This window comes from Ambystoma mexicanum, chromosome 13 (assembly GCF_040938575.1).
Source record: "Ambystoma mexicanum isolate Mex_15411 chromosome 13, UKY_AmexF1_1, whole genome shotgun sequence".
Taxonomy (NCBI): domain Eukaryota; kingdom Metazoa; phylum Chordata; class Amphibia; order Caudata; family Ambystomatidae; genus Ambystoma; species Ambystoma mexicanum.
Genome location: NC_090938.1, coordinates 810119562 through 810140504, shown reverse-complemented (window position 1 = coordinate 810140504; position 20943 = coordinate 810119562). Strand labels below are relative to the sequence as shown.

Sequence of the window (20943 nt, the reverse complement as noted above, 5' to 3'; positions counted from 1 at the left end):
TGAATACATCACCTAGCCGCCATAACACGCAGCAATAAACGTGGTTTACACACTTAAAATCGCTTTTGAGCCCAGACCGTTATCAAAAGCGACCACCTGCTGGGAGGCGAGCTTGTACACAACTGGTGCACCGACCTGAGTGTCAGCACGCACTTCAGAAGCTGCAGGGATTTGAGAGAGAAAAACAACCTTCTGCTATCACCGGCCCCGATCAAAGACTACTACTGAGGACAACTGAAACAAGCACGTCTCCCAGGAAAGGAGGCAACTGGAGTACTGGCCTGCTTGTCCATGGCGTGAAGCAGCAACAGGGCCCCTAATCCTGCACTGTACGAGTCTAAGACAAATGTTTGAACTGAGACTAATAGAAACGCCTCCTTCCCGAAAGATAGGGTGCTGACTAAGCCAATCCTCAGGCCAACAAAGCAAAGGAGGGAGAGGGCATAGGTGATAACGCAGCGGACTTCTGGGAAGAAAACCACGAAGTGGACAGTGCATATAAACCATTAGAGAAACCAAAAGGAGGGAAGAGGTGTTAGAGATTACAAGGGCACCTCCCTAGCGAGATAGAAGCCAAGGCTTGTGGCTCTGCCGTCTTCGGAGTACTGCAGCCGGGTGGTCACGGACAGCACCATTTGGTAATAAACGCTGGACAGTGCACTTGCGAAGGTGGAACAAGTGTCTCTGGTGAACCACTTGACCAGTATCCACAAGATCCTAAACCAACAGCAACAACTGGGTGGTGCCTTGCCGAATCGTTGCACCTGAAGCGAGCACCCCACTGACCTAAACAGCTGCACAAACATCGGCTGAGAGGGAAGGGAGCAACTGCAAATCAACACTGGCTTGACCACCATGGGGAAAGACAGGGCAAAGAACGCGACAACGCAGAACAAAATGGAGCAGTACACAATCACTACCCAAGTTCCCCCGCAGGAGCAGGGCAACTCTGGTGATGCATTGGGACCGAAGGATGACAATATATCCCTTAAAGACATCATGAATGCTATCACCAACTCAAGGACCTCCATGGAAAAAAAGATGAATGGCATAAGTACTGAGGTGTCGCTATTGCGCCATGAGCTGCAAAAATTCACGGCTCGTACCGGGGAAGCAGAGGGCCACATGTCGGAAACAGAGGACAGCCTGAGGACTGTAAATCACCAAATGACCGGAGCGTTGGCACACGTCAAGGCACTGGAAGAATGAGTGGAAGAGGGTGAGGGCAGAGAAAGATGGAACAACATCTGGATCCTTGGATTGCCTGAAACTCCGAAGGCCCGAGTATGGAGCTATTCCTAGAGGATGGCTTGCGGATCTATTCGCTCCCAAGACCCTATCAAAATTCTTCTCAGTTGAACGTGCTCACCAATGGGCAAATACCCAGAGCTCCCCCGCGCACGGTAGTAGCAAATCTCCTGAACTATAGGGATCGGGACACCATACTGCAGATGGCCAGAACCAAGGGCTCCATAACATTTAATGGCTCTAGAATCGCCTTTTTCCCAGACTTCACCAGGGAGGTTCAGAAAGCAACAAAGTCCTTTGACCCACTCAAGAAAAGCCTTCAAGCTCTTCACATAAAATAAAGACTTCTGTTCCGAGCACAACTGAAAATATACCACAACGGTACGACAGTGCATTTCAAGGATCCCAGATAAGCATGGAGCTGGGTGGAAAGAAACCTAGAGGGTGACTGGAGGCCGAATCGGAGGCAAGACATCGACAGGAGTCACCCACGACCAGAGAGAGCACCACCCGAGACACAACAGGAGATGGAAGCACTGCCAAATGAAGGCAATGACTTCTGGAAGCAATCTCATCCTTTTTTTTGAAAGGGATACCAAATATAATGGCTAATATAGGGTTGTAATATTTGGTATCCCCTTGGTTTTGAGGGGTAACATTTAACAACACACTGCCTGAACTATACCTTGCATTGGGGAGGGGAGCACATCATAACCCTTCACTGTGACAGCTTCTGGAAGCCATCTCATCGTTTTTTCGAAGGGGATACCAAATATAATGGCTAATATAGGGTTGTAATATTTGGTATCCCCTTGTTTTTGAGGGGTAACATTTAACAACGCTCTGCTTGAACTATCCCTTGAATTGGGGAGGGGAGTACATAATTTCTGTGCACTGTGACTCTGGGCCAGCCCAACGGGTGCTCGGGGCACCAACACAAAATTAATGTGGCAGGGATCACCCTGATCGTCGTGGTCACACAACAAGACCGCAGCTGCCATGGGCTCCCGGACAAGCAGCTGTTCTGCGATCACCTAGAGGCACCCTGTTACACATGCTGGTCTGGGGCACCCAGACCGCACCCAGACTAGCAGGGCCGCAGGCCTGTGATCACAAGGGGTAGGCCTGCAGGCCCTACACAGAGAGACACAGAGACAGAGTGCCATTACATTTAGTCTACCACCGTGGTATTGCACGTGCATGCGGGGGCTCCTTCTTCCAGTCAGGTATGAGGCTGTCATGACACATCCTTAGAGGGTGTGAGAAAAATGGGGCGAGACCCTCTTTTTTGTGAGGGGTCCTGACTCTAGAGGGTGTAGAGAGGAATGTTAAGAGAGGATTAGAGTCAAAGGCCTAGAAAAAGGGTAGACTTTGACTCTAATCCTCTCTTGACATCCTTAAAGGGGCAATACATGTTCTTAAAAGGGAAACACCACAAATACTCCCACTATGCTATGAGATGTGTAATATATATATATTGTCAGTCTCGTTTATTGTGTGATTTATCTGCATTTCATGTCAACCCTGTAAAATGAAATTATTTGTATGTGTTTTACGTGCCTGCCATGATGACTGCACCGCTACACAACACCCTCTACAGTGAACCCATCTATCGGGTCAATTTCCCTAAGGAGGTAGTATTCCGAGTATTTTTTCAATTTCCAAGCGTAGTTTGTGTACCCATTTCCATCACTGTTGGCAGCTGTGATTTATTCAGCTACTAACAACCAAATAACCCACCAAGTGTTGGCAGTTGTGATTTTTTAAGCTACAAATAACCATATAACCAACTAAGTTTCATTTAACTCAATGCAGTTCAGCTGACTGATCAAGTAACAGTGGCGTACTGAGCCAGTAGAACCTGACCGGGACTTTCGTCAGTGGGCCACCTCTCCTGTTTGGCACCTCAATGAGGGTGCCCAGCGAGAAAGCTGTCCCGCTGGCAGGACAATGTGTGCTGAGTAATTCCTGCTCAGCACAGTAATTGTCCTGGCAGCAGGACACCTTACCCTTTACGAAACCTCTGGCAGGACAATGTTCCAAGGAGCTCCAAGCAGCAGCAGAGGGGCTCGCAAGTTGCTCTGTGTCAACAGAGCATTTCAATGTGAGCCATTAGGCACTATTGAGAGGGAGGGGGTACTATTAGCAGGGACTTTTGTCCCTTTAGAAATGTGCATGGCAGGGAGTGATCAGGTGTTAGAAGGGTGCATAATGCTGCAGGCTTTATGAAATCATGACTATGGCTTTACCCAAAGGGGATTTGTTAGGCTCACATTAATCTGCATGATGCTATTGTGACTTTGCATGCAGGGCGGGGAGAATAAAACCAAACCCATCCTCTTATTGCTCAACATATTTCTATAATGATGTATAGTGTAAAGTGTGTTATGTAATGTGCTTTGCTTCCAAGGCATTGATATAAATAAAGTATTATTTAAGCACACGAAATGCAAAGGGAAACATTAATAAATATCTAAATAAACTAAAACTGTGAAGATGTGCTCAGTTGCTTAAATTGTCTCCGGAATTTCACTATTAACCAAAGTGTGTGATCCTGGGCAGATCATGTAATCAGACTGTGTCTTATCTGCAGCTCTCCAAGTGATTCACTTCCAAGCTTATGTGTTAATATATGATGCTGTTATTTTTTTTTTTAAAGCCTGACTTGCTCCATATAGAACAGTGCAATTTAGGTATTTTGCACCACAAAATGATTTGCCACTTGGCTTACTTATGACAACTTATTCTGTAGTCACTTGCATTCTGCCTCCAAGTATCAAAGACTGATGATGCTCCTTGCTATGTGCTTTCTGTGAAGTAATGTCTGTTGACGCAATCCATATGCAAATTAGTTGATGTGCATGTATTTTGCCCCAGAGCGCCTGGACAGAGCTCTAATAGATGAGTTCCCTGCATCTGTAATGATTCTGACATTTTATTTTGTTGTGTTAAAATGCGAGATACCACTAGTAATCCTTCTTGCAATGCTGAATACTCCCCTGACTGGACAATATGGAACTCGGCGTTATGACGGTGTTGTGCAACATTAGGTACCCCATACCGAGGCTCGGAACTCTCCTACTTTGGTCTCCGATCTACGAAGATAGCCGAAGACAGGGGGTACCGGATCGGTATGGGATACCAAATATTACAGAACAGGGGCAGGGCCGAATGAAGAGGCATCTTTCTACAGATGAAAGCAGTGGGGACAGGGGAGGGGGGCGCTCAGCCATCTGTTCACATTGTCCCCCCCACCTCCTTAATGAAGCCTCGTTACAGTGAGAAGTGTTGACACTGCATGGATCAGTGAGTTAAGTGCTCTCCCAGGCTGAAGAACAGTCATGAAATTCACTGATTAAAATCCCCACGAAGAGCCAAGGAGAGCCAGGTCCTGTACAGATGAAGCCATGCCTCCTGCTTGTCTGCAGATAAGGCGGGTGGCTGGGCTCCGTCCTTGACTGGCCCCCACTTACCCAGGCTGTCCTCTTGCATTGCGATTGCGAGCAGCAGGACTGTTGGGAGCTGGAGAGCCCTGGAAAAGACACAGTGGATTTTACAACCCCACCATGCAGGGGCGCCGAGTACAGAGGGGGGTGGGGGGGCTGCGTGGCCCATGCCCCCCACCCCCCTGGCAGAATGAAGTTGGGGCTGAGCCCCCCCCCCCCCCTCTCCCCCCTGCCGAGGAAAAACAATGTTTTGAAATTGTGGGACAGATGCAAAGCAAGAGGCTCTTGCTTTGCATCTGTCCCTCAATTTCTAAAAATCGTTTTGGGTTGGGTATACTTCTACATCTGTGCACTGGGGTGCACAGATGTAGAGGTACACCCAACCCAGAAGGATTTTTAGAAATGGAGGCACAGATGCAAAACAAGTCTGTCCCTCAATTTCTAAAAATCTTTTTGGGTTTGGTGTATTTGTACATCTGTGCACCCCTCTTGGAAAGAAGGGTGAACAGATGTAGAGGTACACCCAACCCAGAAGGTTTTTTAGAAATGGAGGCACAGATGCAAAGCGAGGGAGGGGGCAGGGAGAAGGGAGAGGGAAAATGAGACTGTTTGCATGTCTCTGAGTGTGCACGTGGTGAGGGTGAATGCTATGGGCATTTGAAATGGGGCAATGCTGGTGCTCCTCAGTTAGCTGGCTATACTCTTGATGGGATAGTATTGCTGTAACAGGGCTTCTATAATTGTTGAATCTACTCAGCGATAGTACTATGCTTTTGTTGAGGCAATGCTAGTTCATCTTAGTGGTTCATCTTAGTGGGGCTGCTATACTTTTGATGGTACAACATAAGCACCTCTCAGTTGAGCTGCAACACTCTTATTGACAAGGCCCCAGCACTTCTCAACAGATGTATTTCTTTTTATTTGAATTGGTTATTTATAATGCGTGTACTACCCAGAGGTTTCTAAGCGTGGACTGTGGGAGCGAACCTGTGTTGCGCGGACCGAGGGAGCGAACCTGTGTTGTGCGGACCGAAGGAGTGAACCTGTGTTGCGCGGACCGAGGGATCGAACCTGTGTTGCTCTGTGTCGTCTTGCTTCCAAGGCAAGAAAGTTGCCCCTGAGCTATGCTTCCGATACTGTAAAGATCTGAAGTACATTTAATGATACAGAACCAGAACTATTGAGCAAGACTGTCATCATCAGAATATCTCAACACTATTGTGGTAATACAAGAGCTCATATATTTAAAGGGATGGAATTACTCAAAATGTAGCAGCACTATTCACTAACCCAAAGTTCTTAAGCATAGTTAATGTGAAAATACTACACTTCTCACCGTTGGGCCAGTACTGCCACTTCTCCACTTATCCAGCCTACTGCTCACATGCTCATAATTGTCATTTCTCAGCAGGACTGCAACACTATTCCATTGTGTTCTGTATGTTGAGTGTTTCTTCACCACCAATGTGGATTCATGGCTCTCTCCCAGTGTGTAAATAGTAGATCTGTCTACATTCAATTGGCAACAGGCATGTCCGGAGCTGCCTGCTGTCCATAAACTGCCGCTCAGGATGTTGGGAGCCATGATGGGGCAAGGGATAGAAGGCTCGAGCCTGTCGGATAGCAGAATCAGCAGGGTCTTAAAACCTGCTCACTCCTTCTGGAGGGGCCATGGGGCAAAATGAGCCTGATCCCACATACAGGGAGTTGTTACCCCTTTATCTCTCCTGAATGAAAGAATTAGCTCTCTCAGACACAAGTTATCACCCCTGCACACACAATGAATGAATATGATATGGATCTATAAATCGAGAAAACTGGAGTGACGATTCAGAGTGTTTTAACAGAAATATAATTGTCTTCCCAGATGGGAGACTGACTCCATTAATATACATGGGGTCACTGAGATGACCAAGAGTGAAACTGTACATTCAGTTTAGAGATTACCAGCAACAGTTGATATTATGCTCCAAGGAGTGAGGTGCCCACTCAATATATCACACTGTTTATAGGTGTGAGACCCATCCTGAATGCTTGCCCAAAGAGCCTTGGCCGAAGTTTCACACTGAAGAAGTGAGCATGTTATCTGGGGTCTGCAGCCCACACACACGCAGGGGATTCCCATGCTCCCACTTGCGAGATTTGCACCAAATTAGTGAGATTGTGCTCCAAGGTAGGAGGCACCCGCACAGTCTTTGCTCTGACGTTTGACACACTCACAGGATGGGAGGGCATTTCATTCCCCCATCCTAGTTGTGTTGCTCTGCCTTTTGAGGGCTACTACAACCTGGATGATTATAGAGGGGTGGAGTAGGGGCAGTGATGGCCTACTGGAATACAACTCGAAGGCTTAAGTCTCCTTCTTACTTGACTTTAGTATATGCAGTACATGCTAGCCAATGTTTCCACTGTTCTGCGCTGCGCGCGACTCCACCCCCCCGCGCGCCGTTGCACCAAGTTGGCGACTACATGCAAATTTGTGGTCCTATAACTGCCAGTGATGTCACTTCCTGTATTTGGGCCCCCCCCCCGGGAAATTCATAAGTCGGCTCCTTTGCCACCATGTACACAGGGCATGGGTTTTGGAATGGCACAGAACTGTGTGTTGGCAGTTCAGCTGTGCCATGCCACGTCCAGGTATATTGCGAGGTAGGATGATTTTGCACAAATGTTATCATTTTAGTAAAATAAATGAAAATTACTATGTGGGAGACTACAGAAAAAAATTGAGGGACTGGCAGTGTCCAAAATTGGACTGTATATGAACGGGTAAGACTCAGGTCCACAGGATGAAACTTGAGTTGCTTGAAACTGTTTGCATCTCTCTCATTCTGCCAACACCCAAAAATATGCACCCATCACTGCGTGGTGCAGTGCAAAGATAAAGGTAGGCCAGCATTCTGATGTCAAAGGAGCCTCAAAGTACAATTGTAAGGTGATTGCTGTGCATGTTTACACTTCACTGCAGACTCTTAAGGGCACAGCACAGACAGAGAACCTCCCCAAATGCCAAATTACAGAGCATGTTAGGGAGAAGTATGGAGATGAAAATCCCACCTTTTACAGCCAAGATGATTTGAAGATGTTGTAAAGACGACTTTATCCTGGTACTTCAGCGAGATGGAAAGCATTTCACTGGGAAGATTTATAGATAAGAATAGCTTCTACCTATCATTGAGGATGGGTTTACCCCTCCACCTCTGTGGACCTCTTCATTCTCCAGGCATCTGACAGTCCAAATAACAGATACAAAGTTAATTATTGTGGGGTACTAATCCGTGAGGACAATTCTGAGACTAACTTCAGTGAAATGTGAAGAAATTGGATAGATGCATTGGATGCTGTAATGCCTCCCACAATAAATGAGACTTCACTATTGACTAGAAACTGTTGAATGTTCTGGAGCAGCGTGGACATGCTCACGCCTGCCTCATCAGAAGTGAATGCGGGTTTATTCAGTCCTGGACCACAGGCACCTGGATTCCGTAGACAGGGATAGTCTTCTGCTTATGGTCATCTTTCCCAGAGAAGGCTCTCTTGCTGTCCCCTTTCTAGAGTATGCACTAGTGCCTCCTATTGATGAATGCCACTTTGCCTACAAGAATCCGACTAGCACTTGAGCTGTCTTCCTAAAAAGGGCTGCCCTGTGCCACCTCCTGAAGTGCCACCCAGTGGAGATACATTGCAAGCCCACATTTCTAAGGATGGCACATGCAAGGCTGACTATTGCCCATCTACTGGCTGACTCTGAGTGGACAGGGGTTTTGGCATCATCTTAATTGATATCGGTTGGGTAAGCTGTAAAGAGGTTCTGGTGCTAATGGAGTAATAGAACGCAGAGCATTTGATTGATTTGATAAGCGGCCCCCTTCACCTCGTGGCCCCAAAGCATGGGGCCACAGCGCTGGAGACCCCTGGGGGCAGATGATCACTGCCCCCACGGGTGAAAAATAAAAAAAATAAAAAGGCGAGGGAAGGGGGGAGGTGGGAGGTGGTTTGGGGCCCTGGGGCCCACTAGGCCAAAAGGGATATAGGAAAAACTGGTGTCCTTGGAAAGGGAGGTTTTCCCCTTTCCAAAGACACCACGTATATGACGCATTGCTTGTCACAGATCAGCGCAGAGCGCTCGATCCGTGACCAGCAACTCACTGGACCACCATGGAAACGTTTGTGACGTGGGAGGGAGGGGGCTGCTTCAAGTAAGCAGCCCTCTTCCCCCCTCAATCCCCCCATCCCCCAAAGCATGGGGGCACATATGTGCACAACCCTGGGGGCAGATGGCTGATCATCTGCCCCCAGGGAAGGGGGGCAAAAAGAAAAAAATAATAATACATAGAACGGGGATGGGGTGTGGGGGGCCTGGGATTTTTTTGCCTCCATGAAATGGTGGTGGTCCTCCCCCTCCCACACCAAGTGGAATGGGGGGGCACCCTTTGTAACCCTCCCTGGGGGCAGATTTATGGCCCCAGGCAGGAGTACATGAGGTGGCCCCCCCATCCAATTGGGGGGTGGGGGGGAGGGCTACCGGGAATTAGTGTGCAGACCCCCCAAAGGATGGGGCCTGCAGGTTAGCCCCCCCCCCCTGGGGGCAGATGGCTGATCATCTGCCCCCAGGGAAGAGGGCAAAACAAAAAAAAAACAAAAATGAAAATAATAAAAAAGGAATTTTGGGTGGGATGGGGGGGGGGCACTAGCCACCAGGGATATATTTTACAGAAATGGGGGGGTGGTCCTCTCCCCCTCACCCCAAGGAGAAATGGGGGCACCCCTTGTAGCCCTTCCTGGGGGACGATATCTGCTCCTAGGAAGGGGCATCTGACTCCAGGGAGGGCTGCATGAGATGCCCCCCTCTTATCTGCCCCCAGGGAGGGCTGAATGAGATGCCCCCCCTGCATTTGGTGTGGGGGGTAGAGGGTCACCCCCCAGTACATTACCAAATTACCTGGAGGTTTAGGGTGCCCCTCAGCCCGCCCTAAAGTGTAGTGTACCTTTTCCATTTTTTGTTTTGTTTACTATATCTGCCTTGGTGCAGTGGGGCACATTGGTGTGCCAATCTGGCGCCAGGGTGCCCAAACCTTACTGTCCCACCCACTGGGGAGCCTGTCCCACCATTTTTGGGGGCCCTCTCCCCCCCACCCCAAATGGAGGGTGTTAAGACGGATTTCTGAACTCTGTCCTGGTGGCGCAGAAGTTCAGAAGGCCAACCTAATTACTTGGAACAGGGTAACCTCTGGACAAGCCAGACCAATCAAGGTAGCGATCGCGGCGGTCAAGACTAGGTCTCAAGAGGGGTGAGGGTGACTGAAAGCCCGCAGTGAGCACACAGAGCAAGAGCGCTTACACACTACTCCAAACAGGTGTTATATCAAAAATATAAACACATTTATTTTAAGGCCTTTAAAACAACGACCGTAGCGAGAAAATCACAATATCACAATATTAAACCAACACATACCATATCAACACAATATATATACAAATACACAGTCGCAAGCGTTTAAAGCACGAAATATGTAGTCCACCTGAAAGGAAAGGAAAACAGGCAGTGCGATAACGCTTTAGACTCAGTTCGCCTTCAGAGGCACCTAACTAGATGGAAGTCCGAGCCCTGCGAAGAGTGGAGCCTTGTGCTCAAAGTACCTGCCACGCCGGTGCCAACGGGCAAAAGGGGAAGCTCTTCGGAGGAAGTCGGGCAGTTCGGGTTAGTGCACAGCAGAAGGAGAACAGGTTCCGCAACTCAAGCGCAGCCTCCACAGCGGGCAGAAGCAGAGCGCGAGTACGGCCAAAAGGGTGCTGTTTTTACACAGCAGGGAAAAGCAATGGGATACTGCAGGAGGGCGACCAGATCCTAGCTAAACTACTCACCGGTCCCCGAAGCAAGCAGACCCAGGCTTCTCCACGTTAGTTTCAGCAGCTGGCAGGTTCAGAAGAGCAGGGAACGCCTCGTAGTCGTGTAGAGCAAAAAGACGTCCCAATCGACGAAACCAGCACAGTTTTGTTGCCGCAGCAGGACAACAGAGCGGATGTGTGTATTCAAGCCAAATGTACACTCCTCCCTTCAGACTTGGGAACGCCAAGCGTACGAAGCGTGGGAGAGTGACCAGGACTCGAAATACAACACAACCTGGCGGCAGTTACAGAGCAGGACTCCCTTGTAAGCTGGTCAGTCAACTGGATGGCCCAGAGACACTTCCGAAGGCTTACTTGGCAGGAGATGATGAAGTCGCCGGGAATAGCTGTTCCTGCTATTCCAAAGGTCGAAGCACCAGTACAGGCCTTCTGGTTCGATCCAAGGAGGAAAGGGTTTCACAGGACGACAGCAGTGCAAAGGAGGATTCCTTCAGCGGGTCACCAGCGATTCCTCGGTCCAGCCTCTTGGTTGCAGGATACTTGGCTCCTGTATTCCTTCGTTCGTGAGAACTCAGGAGATCAACATGGTAGTGGTGTTTCCAGCTCCCTCTTATCCACGGTTCCCTTCGCGCCAAAACGGAGGGGAGCCAATGGGAGATCCGCTCATCAACACGCATACCATACGTGGACCAATCACGGACCACGGTGGTCCCAGGCATTCACACCACCCTAGACTCTCTGGCACCCAGGATGTGTATTGGGACCAGACATCCCAGCCCACACCCTGGAGGCACACAAACGACATGTAGAAGCCTGCTAAAGCAACCACGTTTCGCGGGAAAGTACATGCCCAAATAAGGAAGGCCCCGGGTCGCCCGACCTGGGGAAGGTGAAGGGAGCAAGACGGTCAGTGGACAGGACAAAGGAGCCTCGTGGTCTGGCCATTTTGGGAGCCAGGCCACCATTTTGGGTTCAGTGCGAAAAACGTGCTCAGAACGCCAAAAGGAGCTCAAAATAAACAAAACGATCACTGCCACCATTCGAGTCCCTGAATGACTTGCACCGATCAAATACCATCCTAAAAGAGTATCTAGGGTCTGTAGAAGGCTAGAGACCCAAGAGAGCTGTAACTTAGCTTACAGTGCCCTCTTGTGTCATGTTGCACTAAAGCCGCAACATGATAAAAGAAACTACGGGAAACAGCGTTCCCCGGTATGGACTGTCTTAAGGGCATGTCAGTTTCCCCGTAAGAAAGGAGCGAAAGCCCAGAGGAGTGCGGCAGAAGGCTGCACTTCTCTGGCAAAGTCAAGAACAAGGTGAGAAACAACAGCAAAAAGTTTAGGGCTTGCCACATGGAAGGAAAATTCCCTACAATTATGAAATCTTTCCTAACAGAGGGGGGTGTACCTCACACAGCCGTTTGTAGGAGGCCCAGGGAGGCCTGCATGAGGTGCCCCCGCCACCCATTTTGTTTGAGGGGGGAGAGGGAGAAAGTGGCAGTAAGGTTTGGGCACCCCGGGGCAGATTGGCACATCAATGTGCCTCTCTGCACCAAGGGGAGTTGGGTTACCAAAGGAAAGAAGTGAAAATGGTGGAACGCTTTTTAGGGGGGGCTGTGGGGCACCCCAAAGGCTCTGGGAATTTTCTAATGGGATGGGGCATTGACCCCCCCCAGCCGCAATGGAGTGGGTGCCATGTCATGAAGCCCTTCCTGGCACCAGATATCTGCTCCTAGGAACGGACACCTGGGCCCAGGGAGGAGTGCAGGACAGCCCCCCCTTATCTGCCCCTGTCCTCTTTTGGGAAATGCATGGGGTTCCCTGTTTCCCTTGCTGGCTTTGACACCCTAGTCCCAAATCTGTAGGTTGCCCACATGAACAAAATGGGCAGTGGCGAAAGGCTTGGGGTTCCCAGTGGGTTACCCTTTTCCTTTTGCGCCCCCGGTAGGTGCACCCACACATGTGAGGTACCGTTTTCATCAGGACACTTGTAGGAACGCGGGACGGTAGGCCATGTGTTGCTGGCGGTGTGTTTCTTGGGTGGCCAGAGCGAAATGTCTGAGAATTGTCTCCATTTCCAGCCAATTTCAGAGGCATTTCCCTGTGTCCACTCACCGAAACACGTCGCCAACAACGGATGTCATACCTTCTCGCATTCCCACCGGTGTCCCGATGAAAAAGGTACCTCACATGTGTGGGTGCACCTTGCGCTGACCTCGGCAGAGCATGGCATCAGCGAAGCATTGCCCTCACAGGAACATGGCTTCAGCAGGAGCACAGCTGCAGAGCCACCAACAAATCAATGAAGCCGCAGTCGGCTTTCCTTCCCTGTACCCCTTTCTCTATGTCCTTCCCTGAATTCTCTTCTCATCCATATTAGTGTACCCCATTACTGCAACCTCTTGCACGGCTACATGCAAGCTATAAAAAAGTGAGTGCACACCTGCATGCAGATATGTACCCTATGTGTGCAGAGGTCGTGGCATTTTTCCAAATGGAACCAGAAGTACCTGGACCAGGATACAGATCCCACTACAGAACCCTCAATTTTCTGCATACTCAACCCACTCAGAAAACCATTTCTATCCCAGCAATCCGCACGCACTTTACCGCACCGCATCAAGAACACATAGAGCGAACCGACAGCACACGAGGGCTCGCCAATCTGATACTTGCACCAAAGCCCAGCACTCGGTGTATACCGAGCTGAAGCTGCCAACAGCACACCACTTCTCCCACTCTTCTACTCCCCTCCTCCTCGACTAACCCTACCCGCCCTCATCCTGTTTACAGATCCGCCAGAGCGCCTGGGGACCAATTCCGTTGGCAACGGTGTGCTATATAAGTACCTTTAACATAACATAACATTTCCAATGATATGGACATTTCAGTATGTAAAGTACTGCTGTGACATGTTGCCAGAAAAGGTGCAGACAAAGCTCAACCTGTTGGCAAATCTCTAAATCGTATATTGTTTGAGCTTATAGTCGTCAACAATCATGTCCTTGTATTGTGTCTTCGCGATAATAATGATCAAAATAGTAAAGCAGTGGTGGGGCATATGGAGATTGTGCAAGCTGCCATCCTTAAAAATGCACTTTCAGGCAGTATGGTGACCCAAAAAGTTTTAATCCACTTGGGTATGTCATCAACCTGAAAAAAGAGGAATTGTTTCCATAACCTCTTACTCCACTTACCCCACTTTCTCGGTACACGGGCAAATGCCTGCTCTCGGTATTTTTGTGGCAATATTCAGCCATGGACCCTGCGGGGGACACCCCCGCAACCCCAGCATTCTTTTTAATTGTATGGGGGACACCCCCGCAACACCCGCTCCCACAAATGATCCCCCCAAAAATATCACCTATGGCAAGACAAACAACCATATATACAATGATATTTTTGGTGGGGATAATAAATGACAGGCCAGGCTGTCAGATTTTCCTACCCCGTCACTTTTTCCTACCCCTGGGTGGGTTGCCCAATGCTAGCTGTCAGTAGGATTTTCTGACGGGTAGGAAGAAATGACAGGCCAGGCTGTCAGATTTTCCTACCCCGTCACTTTTTCCTACCCCTGGGTGGCGTGCCCAATGCCTGATCTCGGTAGGATTTTCTGACGGGTAGGAAAAAATGACAGGCCAGGCTGTCAGATTTTCCTACCCCGTCACTTTTTCCTACCCCTGGGTGGGTTGCCCAATGCCTGCTCTCGGTAGGATTTTCTGACGGGTAGGAAAAAATGACAGGCCAGGCTGTCAGATTTTCCTACCCCGTCACTTTTTCCTACCCCTGGGTGGGTTGCCCAATGCCTGCTCTCGGTAGGATTTTCTGACGGGTAGGAAAAAATGACAGGCCAGGCTGTCAGATTTTCCTACCCCGTCACTTTTTCCTACCCCTGGGTGGGTTGCCCAATGCCTGCTCTCGGTAGGATTTTCTGACGGGTAGGAAAAAATGACAGGCCAGGCTGTCAGATTTTCCTACCCCGTCACTTTTTCCTACCCCTGGGTGGGTTGCCCAATGCCTGCTCTCGGTAGGATTTTCTGACGGGTAGGAATAAATGACAGGCCAGGCTGTCAGATTTTCCTACCCCGTCACTTTTTCCTACCCCTGGGTGGGTTGCCCAATGCCTGCTCTCGGTAGGATTTTCTGACGGGTAGGAAAAAATGACAAGCAAGGCTGTCAGATTTCCTACCCCGTCACTTTTTCCTACCCCTGGGTGGGTTGCCCAATGCCAGCTGTCGGTAGGATTTTCTGACGGGTAGGAAAAAATGACAGGCTAGGCTGTCAGAATTCCCTACCCCATCACTTTTTCCTATCGGTAGGATTTTCTGACAGATAGCAAAAAGTGACGTTACACCGGCTACTGCAAACGACCGCCTACCTTCCTTTAGCCACTTTATCTCCCTTGCGACGCACTGCTTGCCACTTTATCTCCCTTGCGATGCACTGCTAGCCACTTTATCTCCCTTGCGATGCACTGCTAGCCACTTTATCTCCCTTGCGACGCACTGCCTTTATCTCCCTTGCGACGCACTGCTGGCCACTTTATCTCCCTTGCGATGCACTGCTAGCCACTTTATCTCCCTTGCGAGCCACTGCTAGCCACTTTATCTCCCTTGCGACACACTGCTAGCCACTTTATCTCCCTTGCGACGCACTGCTAGCCACTTTATCTCCCTTCCGACGCACTGCTAGCCACTTTATCTCCCTTGCGATGCACTGCTAGCCACTTTATCTCCCTTGCGACGCACTGCCTTTATCTCCCTTGCGAGGCACTGCTAGCCACTTTATCTCCCTTGCGATGCACTGCTAGCCACTTTATGTCCCTTGCGACGCACTGCCTTTATCTCCCTTGCGACGCACTGCTAGCCACTTTATCTCCCTTGCGAGGCACTGCTAGCCACTTTATCTCCCTTGCAACGCACTGCTAGCCACTTTATCTCCCTTGCGACGCACTGCTAGCCACTTTATCTCCCTTGCGATGCACTGCTAGCCACTTTATCTCCCTTGCGACACACTGCCTTTATCTCCCTTGCGACGCACTGCTAGCCACTTTATCTCCCTTGCGACGCACTGCTAGCCACTTTATCTCCCTTGCGAGGCACTGCTAGCCACTTTATCTCCCTTGCGACGCACTGCTAGCCACTTTATCTCCCTTGCGAGGCACTGCTAGCCACTTTATCTCCCTTGCGACGCACTGCTAGCCACTTTATCTCCCTTGCGACGCCCTGCTAGCCACTTTATCTCCCTTGCGAGGCACTGCTAGCCACTTTCTCTCCCTTGCGAGGCACTGCTAGCCACTTTATCTCCCTTGCGACGCACTGCTAGCCACTTTATCTCCCTTGCGAGGCACTGCTAGCCACTTTATCTCCCTTGCGACGCACTGCTAGCCACTTTATCTCCCTTGCGACCCACTTTATCTCCCTTGCGACGCACTGCTAGCCACTTTATCTCCCTTGCGACCCACTTTATCTCCCTTGCGTCGCACTGCTAGCCACTTTATCTCCCTTGCGACCCACTTTATCTCCCTTGCGACGCACTGCTAGCCACTTTATCTTCCTTGCTACGCACTGCTAGCCACTTTATCTTCCTTGCTACGCACTGCTAGCCACTTTATCTTCCTTGCTACGCACTGCTAGCCACTTTATCTCCCTTGCGACCCACTTTATCTCCCTTGCGACGCACTGCTAGCCACTTTATCTTCCTTGCTACGCACTGCTACCCATGGCGCAACCAAGCCGCGTTGACACCTCCTTAAATGCACACTACCCCATCCATCGCGAGCGATGTCCGTAACAAAGCTGCGTATGGTCTCCATCCGCAAACCCCCCCCCCCCCTTATACCGCATATATTCCACCTACTAGTTCCCTTGAACCTCCATATGAAACCATAAACCCACGGCAGCCGGGCGCGACCCCGAGCACAAGAGCCAGAATCTAACCCAGCCCTGAAGGAGGTGGGGGTAACTCTCTGGGCCACGCCTACCGGGTAGCCCCGCCCACAGCAGGCGGGGCTACAACGCCCTTACCGGGCAGCCTCGCCAGCCAGTGGGCGGGGCTACCAGGTAGGCGTGGCTCAAAGCCTGCTAGCACCTGCTGCATCATTCTGCCACGGGATGCAGAATATCATACAACACCGGCGACGGCTGTGCCGAGAAGCCGCGCTTCTGTGCGCTGCAGGTGGGGGAAACCCAGGCCTTGCGGTGCCTACAGGAGTGCGGGGTGGGGTGAGGTGGGGAGAAAGCAGGGGGGCCGAACTTAAGGCGCCGAGAGTGACTAAGGGAGAGGGCGGAGGCGCCTTTCACTTTCGTTTTCCTGTTAGAGCCTGGACCGGCGCCAGGGGGAGCCCGGGGAGGGGCCGGGCAGAGAGCGCCTCGCGTCCGGCCAGAGACCCGGGCCGCCTCGCAGCGCTACAGGTGAGCAGCGGGGCCCGCATGGATGATCTGAGCCGCCCCCTTCCCCTTCAGTCTTTATCTTCGTCGCAGGTAGTATCATGCCCCCCCTCACACCACTGAACCTGCTCCCCACTTCCCTCCCCCCTCTTGCTACCCCACTCCCCTCTCCCCAGTGCTTCTAGGCAGCCCCCCTCTCCGTGCAGCTGAAATATACTACGAATACTTAATCTGTTGGGAATATGTAACGCCCCTCATTAACCCAATAACATTACAATTCCCCCAAAACAAGGGGGTGTGAAAACCTCCAGGCTGCTGCGCCTGCGCCCTATAGAGCAGGGGTGACCTGTAACACTACTCTCCACACACGGGGTGCCGAGGTCTAAGAGGGAGAGCAGTGAGTGTGCAGTGCACGTTCTCCACACATGCACAGGCAGTGCCAACTAGGACCCCATTATGAGTCTCTACTGGCAGCTCTGGGGGCACAAAAATACGGTGCACACTCTGTCACACTCATGTTCTGGTTACTGTCCGTGAGGTGCATGTGCCTGAGCTGCACTGGTGTGTCTGGTCTCTGTTGGAAGGGTATTAACTGCACTGGCGTGTCTGGTCTCTGCTGGGAGTGTATTAGCTGCACTGGTGGGTCTGGTCTCTGCTGGGATGGTATCAGCTGCACTGGTGTGTCTGGTCTCTGCTGGGAGGGTATTAGCTGCACTGGTGTGTCTGGTCTCTGTTGGGAGTGTATTAGCTGCACTGGTGTGTCTGGTCTCTGCTGGGTGTATATTAGCTGCACCTGTGTGTCTGGTCTCTGCTGGGAGTGTATTAGCTGCACCTGTGTGTGTGTGGTCTCTGCTGGGAGTGTATTAGCTGCACCTGTGTGTCTGGTCTCTGCTGGGTGTGTATCAGCTGCACTGGTGTGTCTGGTCTCTGCTGGGAGGGTATTAGCTGCACTGGTGTGTCTGGTCTCTGCTGGGTGTGTATTAGCTGCACTGGTGTGCCTGGTCTCTGCTGGGAGTGTATTAGCTGCACTGGTGTGTCTGGCATATGCTGGGAGTGTATTGGCGTCACTGGTGTGTCTGGTCTCTGCTGGGAGTGTATTAGCTTCACTGGTGTGTCTGGTCTCTGCTGGGAGTGTATTAGCTGCACTGGTGTGCCTGGTCTCTGCTGGGTGTGTATTCGCTGCACTGGTGTGTCTGGTCTCTGCTGGGAGTGTATTAGCTGCACTGGTGTGTCTGGTCTCTGCTGGGAGTGTATTAGCTGCACCGGTGTGTCTGGTCTCTGCTGGGAGTGTATTAGCTGCACCGGTGTGTCTGGTCTCTGCTGGGTGTGTATTCGCTGCACCGGTGTGTCTGGTCTCTGCTGGGAGTGTATTAGCTGCACTGGTGTGTCTGGTCTCTGCTGGTAGTGTATTCGCTGCACCGGTGTGTCTGGTCTCTGCTGGGTGTGTATTAGCTGCACTGGTGTGTCTGGTCTCTGCTGGGAGTGTATTAGCTGCACCGGTGTGTCTGGTCTCTGCTGGGAGTGTATTAGCTGCACCGGTGTGTCTCGTCTCTGCTGGGAGTGTATTAGCTGCACTGGTGTGTCTGGCATCTGCTGGGAGTGTATTGGCGTCACTGGTGTGTCTGGTCTCTGCTAGGAGTGTATTAGCTTCACTGGTGTGTCTGGTCTCTGCTGGGAGTGTATTAGCTGCACCGGTGTGTCTGGTCTCTGCTGGGTGTGTATTCGCTGCACTGGTGTGTCTGGTCTCTGCTGGGAGTGTATTAGCTGCACTGGTGTCTGGCCTCTGCTGGGAGTGTATTAGCTGCACTGGTGTGTCTGGTCTCTGCTGGGAGTGTATTAGCTGCACTGGTGTGTCTGTTCTCTGCTGGGAGTGTATTAGCTGCACTGGTGTGCCTGGTCTCTGCTGGGAGTGTATTAGCTGCACTGGTGTCTGTTCTCTGCTGGGAGTGTATTAGCTGCACCGGTGTGTCTGGTCTCTGCTGGGAGTGTATTAGCTGCACCGGTGTGTCTGGTCTCTGCTGGGTGTGTATTCTCTGCACAGGTGTGTCTGGTCTCTGCTGGGAGTGTATTAGCTGCACTGGTGTGTCTGGTCTCTGCTGGGAGTGTATTAGCTGCACCGGTGTGTCTGGTCTCTGCTGGGTGTGTATTAGCTGCACCGGTGTGTCTGGTCTCTGCTGGGAGTGTATTAGCTGCACCTGTGTGTCTGGTCTCTGCTGGGAGTGTATTAGCTGCACCGGTGTGTCTGGTCTCTGCTGGGAGTGTATTAGCTGCACCGGTGTGTCTGGTCTCTGCTGGGAGTGTATTAGCTGCACCGGTGTGTCTGGTCTCTGCTGGGTGTGTATTAGCTGCACCGGTGTGTCTGGTCTCCGCTGGGAGTGTATTAGCTGCACCGGTGTGTCTGGTCTCTGCTGGGAGTGTATTAGCTGCACCGGTGTGTCTGGTCTCCGCTGGGAGTGTATTAGCTGCACCGGTGTCTGGCCTTAGCTGCACTGGTGTGTCTGGTCTCTGCTGGGAGTGTATTAGCTGCACTGGTGTGTCTGGTCTCTGCTGGGAGTGTATTAGCTGCACTGGTGTCTGGTCTCTGCTGGGAGTGTATTAGCTGCACCGGTGTGTCTGGTCTCTGCTGGGAGTATATTAGCTGCACCGGTGTGTCTGGTCTCTGCTGGGTGTGTATTAGCTGCACTGGTGTGCCTGGTCTCTGCTGGGAGTGTATTAGCTGCACTGGTGTCTGGTCTCTGCTGGGAGTGTATTAGCTGCACTGGTGTCTGGTCTCTGCTGGGAGTGTATTAGCTGCACCGGTGTGTCTGGTCTCTGCTGGGAGTGTATTAACTGCACCGGTGTGTCTGGTCTCTGCTGGGAGTGTATTCGCTGCACCGGTGTGTCTGGTCTCCGCTGGGTTCTCCTTGCACTGTGGGCGGAGCTACCAGGTGGGCGTGGCCTAAAGACTGCTAACACCTGCGCATCATTCTGCCACGTGATGCAGAATATCATACAACACCGGCGACGGCTGTGCTGAGAAGCCGCGCTTCTGTGCGCTGCAGGTGGGGGAAACCCAGGCCCTACAGGAGGGGTGGGGAGAAACCAGGAAGGGCCGGGTTTAGGGCACCGAGGGAGGGGGGAGGAGGCGGTGGGGCCTTTCAGTTTCGTTTTCCGATCAGAGCCTGGAACGGCGCCAGGGGGAGCCGGGCAGTGACCCAGGCCGCCTCGCAGCGCTACAGGTGAGCAGCGGAGCCCGCATGGATGATCTGAGCCGCCTCCTTCCCCTTCAGTCTTTCGCTCTTCGTAGCAGGTAGGATCGCGCCCCCCCTCCCCCAATCCTGCATTCCAGGTACTATCGTGCTCCCCCCCACACTCCTTACCACTGAACCTTCCCACCTTGCTCCCCACTTCGCCCCTACCCTCCCACCCTCTTGCAGCCCCTGAACCCACGCCCCCTCTGCCTCCACAGTGCAGCTCACGTATAATATGAATACTTAATCTGATGGGAATATGCGGCGCCCCTCCAGAGCAAGGGGGCGTGAACCCCTCCACGCTGCTGCGCCTGCGCATTATAGAGCAGTTGGTCACCTGTAACAGAACTCTCCACACACGGGGTGCCGAGGTATAAGAGGGAGAGCAGTGAGAGTGCAGTGCACGTTCTCCCCACATGCTCAGGCAGTGCCAACTAGGACCCCATTATGAGTCTCTACTGGCAGCTCTGGGGGCACAGAAACACGGTGCACACTCACTCGCGCTGCAATCCTGGCATACACAATCCCACACTTCCCTGGGGGCACAGAAACACGTGCAAACTCTGCCACAAACACTCACGCTGCAATCCTGACATACACAATCCCACACTCCCTGGGGGCACAGAAACATGTGCACACTCTGCCACAATCACTCACGCTGTAATTCTGGCATCATACGCAATCCCACACTCCCTGGGGGCACAGAAACATGTGCACACTCTGCCACAATCACTCACGCTGCAATCCTGGCATTATACACAATCCCACACTTCCCTGGGGG

General features: G+C 51.5%; 2 protein-coding genes across 2 annotated transcripts in view; one reads left to right on the top strand and one right to left on the bottom strand.

Moving 5' to 3' along the window:
* The window catches only part of LOC138522045 (major histocompatibility complex class I-related gene protein-like), a 1849186-nt gene that overhangs the window by 1744675 nt on the left and 83568 nt on the right, over positions 1 to 20943 (bottom strand). The gene's annotated exons all lie outside the window — the stretch shown is intronic.
* The window catches only part of LOC138522124 (antigen peptide transporter 1-like), a 56517-nt gene continuing 52377 nt past the window's right edge, over positions 16804 to 20943 (top strand). The window contains exon 1 of the mRNA XM_069635380.1: positions 16804 to 16956. The gene's annotated coding sequence lies outside the window, so the exon portion shown is untranslated. The remainder of the gene's footprint in view (positions 16957 to 20943) is intronic.